Source organism: Rousettus aegyptiacus, unplaced genomic scaffold, assembly GCF_014176215.1.
Source record: "Rousettus aegyptiacus isolate mRouAeg1 unplaced genomic scaffold, mRouAeg1.p scaffold_m13_p_4, whole genome shotgun sequence".
Taxonomy (NCBI): Eukaryota; Metazoa; Chordata; class Mammalia; order Chiroptera; family Pteropodidae; genus Rousettus; species Rousettus aegyptiacus.
The window spans coordinates 55077737-55090008 of NW_023416307.1; the positions used below are offsets into that span (position 1 = coordinate 55077737).

The window sequence follows — 12272 nt, forward strand, 5'->3', positions numbered from 1 at the left end:
TTACCTCCCAATAAGCCCATAAGGATGTTTCGGCTGGTTCAGGGATTACTCTCAACATCATAACCCCTTCTGGCTGCCTCATCAAGAGAACCCTTGCTCCAGACCAGCTGTGTTCACCTTGCACTGAGTCTATATGTGCCAACGACACCGGTTTTGTCATAACAGATCATCACTCTCTTTCCTGCCATCCATCTCATAGAAGATGAAATAGTTTTAACATATTGAGTTTTTCCCAAAACTCCTTATGATTCAACCATGCAGATAATTTTCAAAACTTTTGTTAAGCCTACTTGTGGTTTTTTTTCAAGGGAGTAGAATGTGTTCTGAAACTTCCTTTTTGCAATGTAAGGTACTACTTCCTGTTATTGGCTTAAACTATACTCTAGCAAACAATTCTCATTTTAGTTGCTGAATCCCTTTGTAAAGGGAATATTTACTCCTGTGGTTAGCTAGCTTCTTTCAGGTTGCTTGGAAAAGATACCTTCATTAGTGAAAAAATGTGTTTATTGCAAGGATTTAAAATGCCAGAAGGCATTGTCTCCATGTTGGCCATAGACTTCCAAGACTGAGCACGCTAGGCTTGAATAGATCTGAAACCATAACTCAACATTGTTCTCACTCAGTCTGAACTCTAGTCACCCACTTTCCCTTTCTTCATCTAGCATTCTTCCTCCAAAGACAGTGGATTGGATCAGTTTGTCACCTGACCACCTCCCGCCCCCACTACAGAGCTCCCCTTATTTGTCAGACTCAGTGACTATTGATCTTAATCATGTCCAACCATACATCTTAGCTTTTGACTCAAGGAGAAATCCCCTGTTCCATCATTAAGGGCCAGGATAGCAGGATAAACACATGTCATCCTAGGGACATGACAAACATTTGAGACTTCATGGTGTATCTCCTAATTTATATTTACTAAGTTCTGTTTTATCACTCAAAGTTTTTCTCAATGCAGGAAATGCTATGCCACTGGTAAATTGTAGGGTTTAAAATATTAACACAGAAGGCCTGAGACCGTCATCCTTAGAAACCCTAATACAAGGTTGGTCCATGACTGGCATCAGGAAACTTGAATTTCAGGATTCCCACTATTCCCAGAAACGATGAGAGTAGCTTATAGTGCCTAACTGTGCAAACGGTATAGCTTATGCTGAACACTTGCTTTCCTTCTAAAAGTCTAGAATTCTGGTGTGCACTGGGCAGAGACTGCCAAGATAACCGGTTCCCAGCAAAAACCCTGGGCACACAGTCCCTAATGAGCTTCCCTGGTAGACGACATTTCACCCATGTCTCGATTTGTGGCTAGAGGAGTTAAATGCATCCACTGGGAGAGGACTCTTGGAAACTTGTACCTGGTTTCCTCTGGTCTTTGCCCCATATGCCTTTTCCCTTTGCTGATTTTGCTTTATATCCTCTCACTGTAATCAATTATCATTGTGAGCACAGCTACGTGACCAGTCATGTGAATCCTAGTGAATCATGGAAACTGGGAGTGAGTGGTCTTGAGGATCCCCAATACACAGTTGGGTCCATACATTTTCATTCACATTGGGGTAGCACCATTTCCTCACACTGAAAAAAGAAATCGTAAGTCTATTCCTTGCAAAGATATTACATCCCTCACCCTCATACATCCATTAAGCTATTAAAGGCAGTAACTTGAAAGAGTCAGCTTTCTTTGTAAGTAGCCTAAAATGACTAAAAATTTAATGAGGGCAAAGAGAAGCCATCAAGGGGACAAACCCAACTGGAGGGGGCTTCCAAGCAGCATCTCTGGTAGGCTCACTCTCAGTGGTATTAGCAGGTTAATGTTTACCATGAAAAGCCAGTCAAAATGAGCATTTTCTGCCACTTTCACACATTCTTAATGAGCCAAATTCTTCTACTGTATGACCTTCACGTGTAGGTCAGTTCCTTTAACAAGCTGCATTTATTCACTTCCATTTTTAGGTTTTGCCGGTGCATTAAACATAATACCTGAGGATCTGAAAGAAGCCCTGTCATTGCTCAAAAGAGCCTGGTTTACTCCTGGGGAGCAGCCAGGCCCTGGGAGAATCTCTGTCAGTGAGGTTTTATGAAAAATGTCAGTGATTATGCTGATAACAGAGTGTTCCACCAAAACTAGGCAGGGAAAGGCATTTTCTTTCCAGTGGGGAAGAAAAGCATCACCTGCTTTCTGCAAAGCCCAAGGCTGGTGCATCAGGATCCTGCTTCCTCTCCCAAGTGTAGGAGCTGGGAGAGAAGAGAGAAAGAAGACAAAGAGAGGGTATTGGAGGGAGTGAGACTAAGAGGGAAGGGAGGTCAAGAGGTTGAAATGAAGAGGCCAGAGAGGGAGGAAAGGCTCTCTTCAGTGTTGGGCTCTAGCCATAAAAACCCCTATCTCCAGGGTCTTCTCAGGGGAACCCCAACCTATCCAATGTCCTATGTCCCTGGGACAATTCTATTCTTCTGGTGTCCCAAGGTGGGAAAAAGCCCAGGAATCTAGCCAACTCCCTTGCAGTTTTGGTTTGCCCAGTGTTCCTGATTTGGAAAAACCTCCTCCCTCAATGTCATGTGGTTTGTGAAGCTGTTAATCAGTGTGCTGCCTGCTATGGGGAAGGTGGTATATGACCCAGCCAACCACTGGACTTTTACCTTGGCAATATGTTTTTTCTGGCCGGAGGCGGAGGACACATGACACAGACAGGACTAATCAGAATTCTTCCCTGGGATGGCTATATGGACCTTGGGAAAATAAACGCTCTCTTTTGGCTGGGGTTCCAAAGCTGGCAGGACGCAGTTTGGGGACTTGTACTAGCCATCTCCTCAGACATAGAGAGAACCTAAAGTTGTAGGATAAACTGAGAGTCTGATGAGAGACAGTGGAATCAAAAACATAGAGCATCGAGTCCTATATTTGTCATTTCCTGGGGCTCCCATAAAATATTAATGTAAAATTTAATATAATTAAAATATATTAATGGCTTACAATAACAGGAATTTCTTCTCTCCTAGTTCTGGAAGTCAGAAGACTAATCAAGGTGTCGGCAGGACAATGCTCCCTAAGGAGGCTCTGGGGGAGGATCTGTTCCTTGCCTCTTCCAGCTTCTGGTGGCTGCCAGCTTTCCCGGCTGCTCCTTGGCTTGTGGCCACAGCACTCCAATCTCTGCCTCCAAGTTCATGTTGCCTTCTCAGTGTGTGTCTCTTCTCCTCTGTGTCTATTATCCTTCTCCCTTTCTTATTCAAGGATGCTTTTAGGGCTCACCCGTTTAATCAAGGATAAGCTCCTCCTCTCAAGATCCTTAACTTCATCACATCTTTGTCATGTAATAGCATGTTCACTCATTTGCATATAAGGTAGCATTTGCAGGTTCCAGAGATTAAGAAGTGATTAAATCTTGGTGGGGATGGAGGAAACAATTTTTTTTTAGCCTACCATAATCTCATTCAAGTCTTTGAGACCTTAGTTGTGTAGGTTTTCCTTCAACCCTATATACTCTAACTAGCCAATAAGTTTCCTCTTGGCTTAGGCTAATATGAATTGAGTTTAGTCACTTGTATTAAAGGTGTCTTTAAATAAGACACATCCTCAGGTCTCTAGCAGGCTGGGAAATGGAGGAGGCAGCCTGGTTCAGTGGATAAAACATGTGTTTTTCTGCAAGTGTTTGAGAAAATAATTTCCTTTTCCCAGCTTTGATGTTTCATAGCTCTTACAAATATTAGGCTTAAAAGATTGTTATATTTATTTATGCTATTTTATTGTTTTAAATACTCTGTAATTACATTTATGGCTTGATGATCAGTTGGAATTTTTTTCAGTTGTGACCAAAAAACCCAATATAAGAATCTTTAACAAAAACAACCAGGAAACAAAGCTAAAAAGTCTGGGGCTAATCAGGTCCAGCTGATGATAAAATTGGGCTCCACCTCTTGGCTCAGCTTTTGCAGAGTTGGTAGTATCTCAGGCACCAGGAGGTGCCCCCTGCAGCTTCAGACTCACATTATCTTGCACCCAAGCCAGTGCAAGGTGGGTTAGTTTTCCTGATGGGTAGAACAAAATTCTTGGAATTGGATCTCATTGACCCTATTGTCCTGACTTGTCAGATGCCTAGTCTTGAACTGTGGCCAGGGGAATAAAGTGCAGTGATTGGCCTATCCTAGATCATTGCGTTACTTCTAGAGTGAAGCAGAACACACAGATAAAGAGTGAAAGAGGAATAGTATTCTAGAGGAAAAGTGGATATGGTTACCAGAAGCAAGGTGAAAGCATGCTGGCTGCAAAAGGAACAGACATGTACTGAATATCAAGAGAATTTCATGATATGAAATTCCTTTATTTATTCAAATTAATTGGCCTGCCAAGTTTGTGATAAGTAGATTATCATAAATCATAGTTCCATGAATATAATATGAAATTTTATACTACTAATTTACAGAATGTTCAGAAATTGAGGAGATTGTGTGGAGTTAGTATCTGTACACAGGGCAGAATAGGCATACGTTGAAATCATATGTTGCTCAGGAATATGCTCAGGTTTCAGAAGAGGCTTACCTCCAGTGTCCTACGTCGCGGCAAAAAAAAAGTCTGGTTGAACCCCAAAGAGACCAATGAAATTGCTAATGTGAACTCTCATAAGCAGATTTGGAAGCTGATCAAAGATGGACTCATCATCCAGGAGCCTGTGACTGTTCCGTTTCCAAGCTCAATGCCAGAAAAACACCTTGGCTAGCAGGAAGGGCAGGCATAGGGGTATAGGTAAGTGAAAAGGCACTGCCAGTCCTTGAATACCTGAGAAGGTAACCTGGATGAGGAGGGAAAAGAATTCTTCACTGACTGCTCAGAAGATATCGTGAATCTAAGATTGACAGCCTCGTGCATCACAGCCCGTACCTGAAAGTGAAGGGTAATGTGTTCAAGAACAAATGGATTCTCGTGGAACACAGCCACAAGTTGAAGGCAGACGAGGCTCGCAAGAAACTTCTGGCTGACCAGGCTGAGCCTCGAAGGTCTAAGATCAAGGAAGCACGCAAGTACCATGGAGAGTGGCTCCAGGCCAAGAAGGAGGAAATAGTCAAGACTGAGCATGAAGAAGAGACCAAGAAACAAAGCTCCACCTCTCTTACCTGAAGGTAGTGGCCTTGGTGATTACATAGATCAATCACTCAGTAAAATAGCCTTCCTCTGCCTAAATAAATAAATAATATGTTCCTCTGTATAAGTCAATAAACACACGAATGAATATTTAATAAATACTTTATTTCTCTGAGTTGCTGATGAAAGCTTCCTGTCACAGGTGCTCTCAATGATTAAACAAAATGACACAATGAATGTGATTAATGTCACGATAATATGATTAACAATAATAAATACTGTACTCAATTCTGGAAGTGTTCTTTTGGCCTAGGTTGAAATTTTCTTTTCTGTAGTGGTGGTCTTCAGACTTTATGGTGGCATACCCCCACCAGCAACAATGGACTATTATGCACATTATAAAACATATACAAAATATAAAGTAACAAGATAAAGATAAAATAAGCAACAATTAAAAACACTTCAGTTTATTTGTTAATGGTCAAAAAACCTTTTGCTCTCAAGGAAAAATAAACTTAGTGAACATAATGTTTTTATTTCATTTAGAAATATTTGTTTAATATTTTGTGATAGAGCTGAAGATCTGATTCTCAGTTGTTCTTTTTTTTATATATTCAGTTTTATGACTACAGAAGAGAAAAAGATAATTCACTATTATAGGCTGCATTGTGTTTACCCAAAATTCATGTTGAAGCCCTAACCCCCAATGTAGCTGTATTTGGGAATAGGGCCTTTAATGAGGTAATTAAGGTTAAATGAGGTGAGAAGGATGGAGTCCTAATGCGATTGGACTGGTGTCCTTATTAAAAGAGGAAGAGGGATACACACACACAGAGAAAAGGTCATGTGAGGACTCAATGAGGAGGGGACTGTCTGCAAGCCAAGGACAGACACCAGAAACTAACCCTGCTAGCACCTTGACCTTGGACTTGCAGCCCCCAGAACTGTGCAAAAATAAATTGCTGGTATGTAAGCCAACCAGTCTGGTATTTGGTATGGCAGTCCTAGCTAACTAATACATCCAAATATATGTAGATCTAAATGGAAGATCTGCAGCATAGGCTCACTCAATAAAATTATAGCACTCAATTTTCGGTTCTGTAAACCAATCATGCAAAAGTTTCAGTCAAAATTTGGCTAGTAAATTTCCATCTGCTCCAGAAATTATTTGTTCTTCAAAAGAATTAAACTTGTTACAGTTTTATATCTTTCATAAATAAGTAAATAAGCCACTAGAACTCTTTGTTGGAAGACTTTTAAATAGGTTAGAAAATTTCGTCGAAATTTTTTAAATGTGCATGTATGAGTTTTTATGGTGCCACACCTTTATTGTTTTAAACAACAAAATCGTCTAATGATGAACATTTCCAGGGATCCAATTTCAAAATATTTTCTTTATGGCACACTTTTTTAAAAGCGATTATATTCTGATTCATTATTAGCATCACAAACTTTCACCGAAGTGGTAGATCATGGATTTTTTTTCTTAATAGGTAGCAGTCTACTTGTTATCATATAAAAAGACAGCAAATTTGGAACTGCCATCTTTATGTCAAACAAAAATTTGTGTTTTCAAGTTTGACAACATTTACCGCCTCTGTCTCAAGATTATCTGTGAGCCTCAATGTGCTAAAATGTATTTTCATAGTCACTTCCCATATCATTACTAAGTATTACAAATATTCTGCTATTATACGTCCATTTATAAAATTAACCACATCAGCGACTTTCTATAAAATGCTCTGGCTTCAGTGTCTTCACTGAAGTAGCTCATTTGTGAATGGTGCAGCCAAGAATTCCATGTATGAGGGTGGCTGTGCGACCTTACCCTGAATCTTTCCAATCCACTTAAAACAGCCATTCCTTTGTGGCTTCACTACACAATTCTTTCAGAAAATGTTACTTTATTTAAAGAAGGAATTCATTATTAAGAATGTATCTTTTCCAATATAGCTTTCCTTAGTTGCTCACAAATAAAGCAGTTCTTGGTTTATTTCATTATTGAAACAGATTCTAGATACTACAATAAGCCAAGAAATATTTGAAACATCTATATTTTTGTTTCCTGTATAGCCCATCTGCATGGTGTAATTTGCTCTAATACCTGTTTTTTCTGTTAATCTTCAGATATATTTTAAATTTTTTTTGCCAGTTTCAATGGTGTATGGGGACCAAAGGATACATTTTAGCTTATCATCATGTTGTTTTCCATGTACTGCTCCTATTCTTGATTAGAGCAGGAAGACAACTGTTTCTCCTAAAGGTATATCTTTTGCCATTAAGTAAGAAATCTAAAAAGAAGTCTCTAAACATTTAATATTAAATTGAGTGAAATTTTCTAAAGTCCTGAATTGACTATTGCATATTTTCAAGCATCGCCTTCCCCTCTCCAGAAAAGCAGGTATTTGTCTTTACATTTTGGATGCCTGGTTTTTAAAGTTCTTGCTAAATTCTAAGTATGTTTAACGGATATCTCAAAGCATATTTAAGATAAAGATATCACTAATAATAATAAATGCAAATCTGTATTTCAAATAGCCTTATTGTTAGTTTTGAATTTTTTGACTGACTGACTGTCACATCTGATTGAGTCATTGTTTTTGCCTTGCTAACGTGGCAGGCAGCCAGTTCTTCGCAGAAGCAGGAAACATGTCAGCTCTGCCCTTTTCTTAATTAATAGGAAAAAAGTTTTATCCTCAATTTTTGGTTTTGTAGCTGAAATATTTTTAACCTAGTTTAAACTAGATAGTGTAATATGTAAATCAAATTCGATGGGCACCCTGTGGTATATCACAATATGTTAAAGGGAACTAGCTGCTGTCAGCCCCTCTGTGTGGGAGCACACCCACTCCCTCCTCATGGTACCTGGCAATGGGCTGTAACTCATGACTGTCTGACATAGCGGACCAAATATAGGCACCCAGAGTCTCCCTACATATTTGCAAAGTCAATTTCTGTTTTTAGGTTAAAAAATAAGTAAAAATATATAATATTCTTTTCTTATGCCCTCTGAGAACCCTGCACCCCACTTCAGAGAACACTGGTTTCACAGTGTAGGCTGATGATTCGTTGCTGCAGTGAACATTGTTTGGCTAGTTCCAGCATTCATTGAGCAGCTTTTCCTGCCAACATTAACCTGATTTTCTTTTAGGTAGGTCATCAGCCCTGTCCTGGGCAGTGACTGGCATGGAGATGCGGATATCAAAAAGCCCAAATTAGTCTTAAAAAAAAAAGTGAATCCTAAGACTTTTGTAGCAGCTCTCAAGGCTCCTTCCCTTACCCAGATGATGTAATCTAAGAATGGGATGAGGCCAGGGCTGCAGCCAGTTTACCACCCTGAGAGCTGAGACGGGAATTCCCAGGAGCCACCATGTGGAATCTAGGGATGAAATAAGATCGCTGAAGCTAAAGGCAAGAGACATGGCAAGAAATTGGGTCCTTGGCAACCTTATCTGAGCTCCTGGATGAAGTCCTTCCTAAAGTCAGACCTACCCCTGGATATCTTGGCTACATGGGCCAATAATTTCCATCTCACTGCATAAGCCATTTAAATTGCTTCTCTATCATCTGCAACCAAAAATTCCTCACTGATATAATGTCCGCTCCCTCATGCAGTTTGTTTTGTTGGTATTGTTGTTTGTTTGTTTTGTTTTTCGTTTATTGTAGAGTGTTAAGTTAACCATACTCTGTAGCACAGAATTATCATCAGTACCTGCAAGGTCTTTCTATTGAGTTATTTTCTTAGTAGCACACATTAAATTATAAGCTATTGTGCCAGGAACTGTCCTAAGTAATTTACACATACTAACAAATTCAATCTGCACAATAACCCTATGGAATTAGTATTATAATTATCCCCATTTTACAAGTGAGGAAACTGAGACATAGAGAAGGTAAGTAACTTGCTCAAGGTCACACAGTAAGTAGTGAGGCCAAGATTTACTAACAACACATATTTGAACCAAGGCAATCTGGCTCTTAAACCCATGGTCTTAATCTTTACAGTACACCAGAAAGAATGCACTACTTACTAACATTTGGCATTGTCCAACTGTCTAATGTGATGACAGTAAAGTAAGATTTACCATTTATTGTGTAACCTTGGACAACTTAAAAAACTGTGCCTCAGTTTCCTTATTTATAAAATGAAGGTAATAATACTGATTTCATAGAGTCGTTGTGTAGTTTATATAATACCAGTGACTTTAAGCATCTTTTTTCTACTTGATGGGCATTTGGGATAGCATTTTTGGGGAATTACCTGTTCTATCCTTCGCCCCTGTCTCCCTTTTTTTCTATTGGGTTTCCTGTCTTTTTCTTATTGATTTGCAAGGGTCACATTTGTATATCGCATTTATGAGTTCCATGTTATTTTCAGATAGTGAACATATTCTAAACTATTTTTTTTTTCCTATGGTACCCTTGACTGATCAGGAATTTTTAATTTTGGTGTGGTCAAATCCATTAATTTTGCCCCAAATGTAGAGAAAATAAAGATATGAAAAACATCATTTATGCCCTAAGCAACTTAATGTCTAACTGGAAAATCGAGAACAACACCTATGTGAACAGGTGTTAAAGATTATGCTATAACAGTATGCAATAAAATGCCAAGTCGAAAGGCTGCATAACCAATTGTTAACCTTGGAAAAATATCTAAATACTTCTGAGCTTCAGTTTCCTTATGTGGGAAATAAAAACAATAAAAAAATACCTTTCAGTGTGTTGCGATAATAAAATAAGACATGTTGAATGGTTCTATAGTACCTGGCACATAGTCTCAACTGCAATTCAGATGCAAAGCAGATCAATGAAATAATAATGGTTATCATTTGAGGATGTCTACTACCTGCCAAGGTACTTTCTATAATGTACTATATTTAAATTTTACAGTCCCCCGCAAGGCACTATCTTTGCTAACTTTCAGATGCAGAAACCTGGGTTCAGAAAGCCTATGAAATTTAAGGTCACACAGCTAGCTAAGTAAATGGTAGCGACAGGATTAAAAGCTGGACTCCTTTGACCTCAAACCTCCTGTGCCTTCCACGAAGTCAAGTTATTATCAGAAAAGATTCTAGAGAAATAATGAAACTTCATTTGGGTCCTAAAAAAAAAAAGAGAGACAGAGTTGGAATAGGCAGAAGGAGGAAGAAAGGAAAGGTGATGATGGATCATGCCAGATTCTAAGGTAGTACAGTGCATGTACAAGGGAAAATTATTGTGAGTTATTAGATGGCAGAAGCAAAATCTTGTGCATCACATCTCCCTTCAGTCCTAGCAAAGAAACTGGGACAGAGTAGCTAGTTGAGAAGAGCTGTTCCTTATGTCTCTTGTTTCCATATCAAGGAAGCAGGAGTGAGTGAGCTGTCTGCCCGGGGGGAACTTGAAGGAGGAACTAAGCATGTGTGGCTCTGACCCCTTAAGTTTGGGATGCAGGCCTGCCCTAGGAAACATGCGTTTTCTGCTTTTCCAGAAATTGTAAAACTGCAGTCAATTCTCACAAGAGTGGTCCCTCTGCACCTCTACCCACTCTATCAGCCCTGAGGTGGGGGTAGGGGGGGAGGGCACAGCTTCAGATCCCTAATTTTGCACAAGCGCATTTTCCATTTCTGCTTGTAACTGCCAGGTACTAAGAGAGCCATTCAACATGTCTTATTTTATTTAGTTTTGTGGTAAAGTATAAGCAGGTCCGTTTTCCCCAAAGATCTAAAGCCATGGCCGCTAATCCAGCTTTTACCAGAGACAAAGCTGGCCTTTTGCTCTCCATTGGTCTGACTCTGGCAGCCTTTTCAATGGATTGTAAACATGCATGGGGAATACGGGTGTTATTCGAAACCCCTAAAATCACAACGGTAGGCACTCGACAAACCACGGTAGAAGAGTGAATGTGACAGGTTGAGAGGACAATGAGAAGACTGGTTTGATCTGAACAGAAGGAGTATATTAAGTAGCAGAAGTAAGGTTAGATGGATGGGGTGGCCCCAGTAATGAAAGACTTGCATGAAAGGCAGAGTTTGGATTCGAAGAGGGAAGAAGAGTGCTTAAAGTTTCTGACCAGAAGAGCATGAGGAAGGTAGTGAGCTGTAGTGAAGACTAGGGGCGGAGAGCATGGTGCTGGAGGGCAACGAGGTGGTTTCCAGAGTTCTCCAGTGAGGGCGGATGAAGGTCTGGCCTAGGGAAGTGGAAATGTGAATGAAGGCGAAGGGGTGCACAGATTTCAAAACGAAAACTGCCAGGATATGGCGACAATCGGGTCTGGGAAGTGGAGAACTGCTTTCCTGGCACTTCTCTCAAAGAGGCAGATGAGCCAGCCCGAGAAGCTTGGTGGAAAGTAGGGCTCCGTCTTGGGCATGTTAAATCTGAGGTGTCAAACGAACCTGTGCCGGGCACCAGGGACACCGGAGGCAAGGTAGGAAAGAGGCCCCAGTAGGGAGCTTGGGGGAGTCAGTACTGTTAGAGGCAGCACACGTTTGAAGGTCGCTGGTAAGAAGTTGGTGGAAATGGGAAGCATGAGCATGAAGGGTACCTGGGATGACAGGGGTAGAGCAGGGGCACAGGCGAGGTGTGGGCAGAAGAGAGGAAAGGGACACCTCTCCTGGACAGGAGGGAAGGACAGAAGAGGCAGGCTGTTAGCAAACGCTGAAGTCAGGGTCCTTCCAGCAGAGCGAGTCTGCCACCACCTTTACCCCAGGAAATCCACAACTGAACTCAAAGGAGCTTTCCCCACGCTGGCGGGTCTTCCAGGCCCTGCTGCCTCTGGCCGCAGTGACCCGCGGGTTGTGGGGGTCCTTCTGCACCTCTGGACCTCTCTATATCAACCGTGGGGGACAACGTGGGCTCCCCAGAATGCTGGGCGCCTTTTCCTCCAGGTTCCCACCCCACCCCCAGATCCCCCCGCCTGCCCCTCGCAGTACCGCCCACCTGGGTACCGCCGCAGCCAGCGCTCGCAGCCCGCCAGAGCTGCCGCAAGCCAGCGGCCCCTCCTAGGGGTGAGGTAACGCCACCCCCACCCCAGCGCACACACACCCTCAACCTTTGTTGCAGTGTCCCCCAGGACACCCCTTCTTTGCCTCTGCCTCCATGTCCTGGAGGCCGGACAGGGAGCGCGGTTTGGGCGGCGCCAGGACGCACGCGGGCTCCCGGGAGCCAGGGGCTGGGCGGAGGGAGTGGAGCAGGGAGCCGCGCGGGCCGCAGCTGC

General features: G+C 41.6%; 1 pseudogene; it reads left to right on the forward strand.

The window, feature by feature from the left end:
* The first annotated feature begins 4508 nt into the window (after positions 1 to 4508).
* LOC107517735 lies at positions 4509 to 5110 on the forward strand (annotated as a pseudogene).
* Positions 5111 to 12272: the final 7162 nt, after the last annotated feature.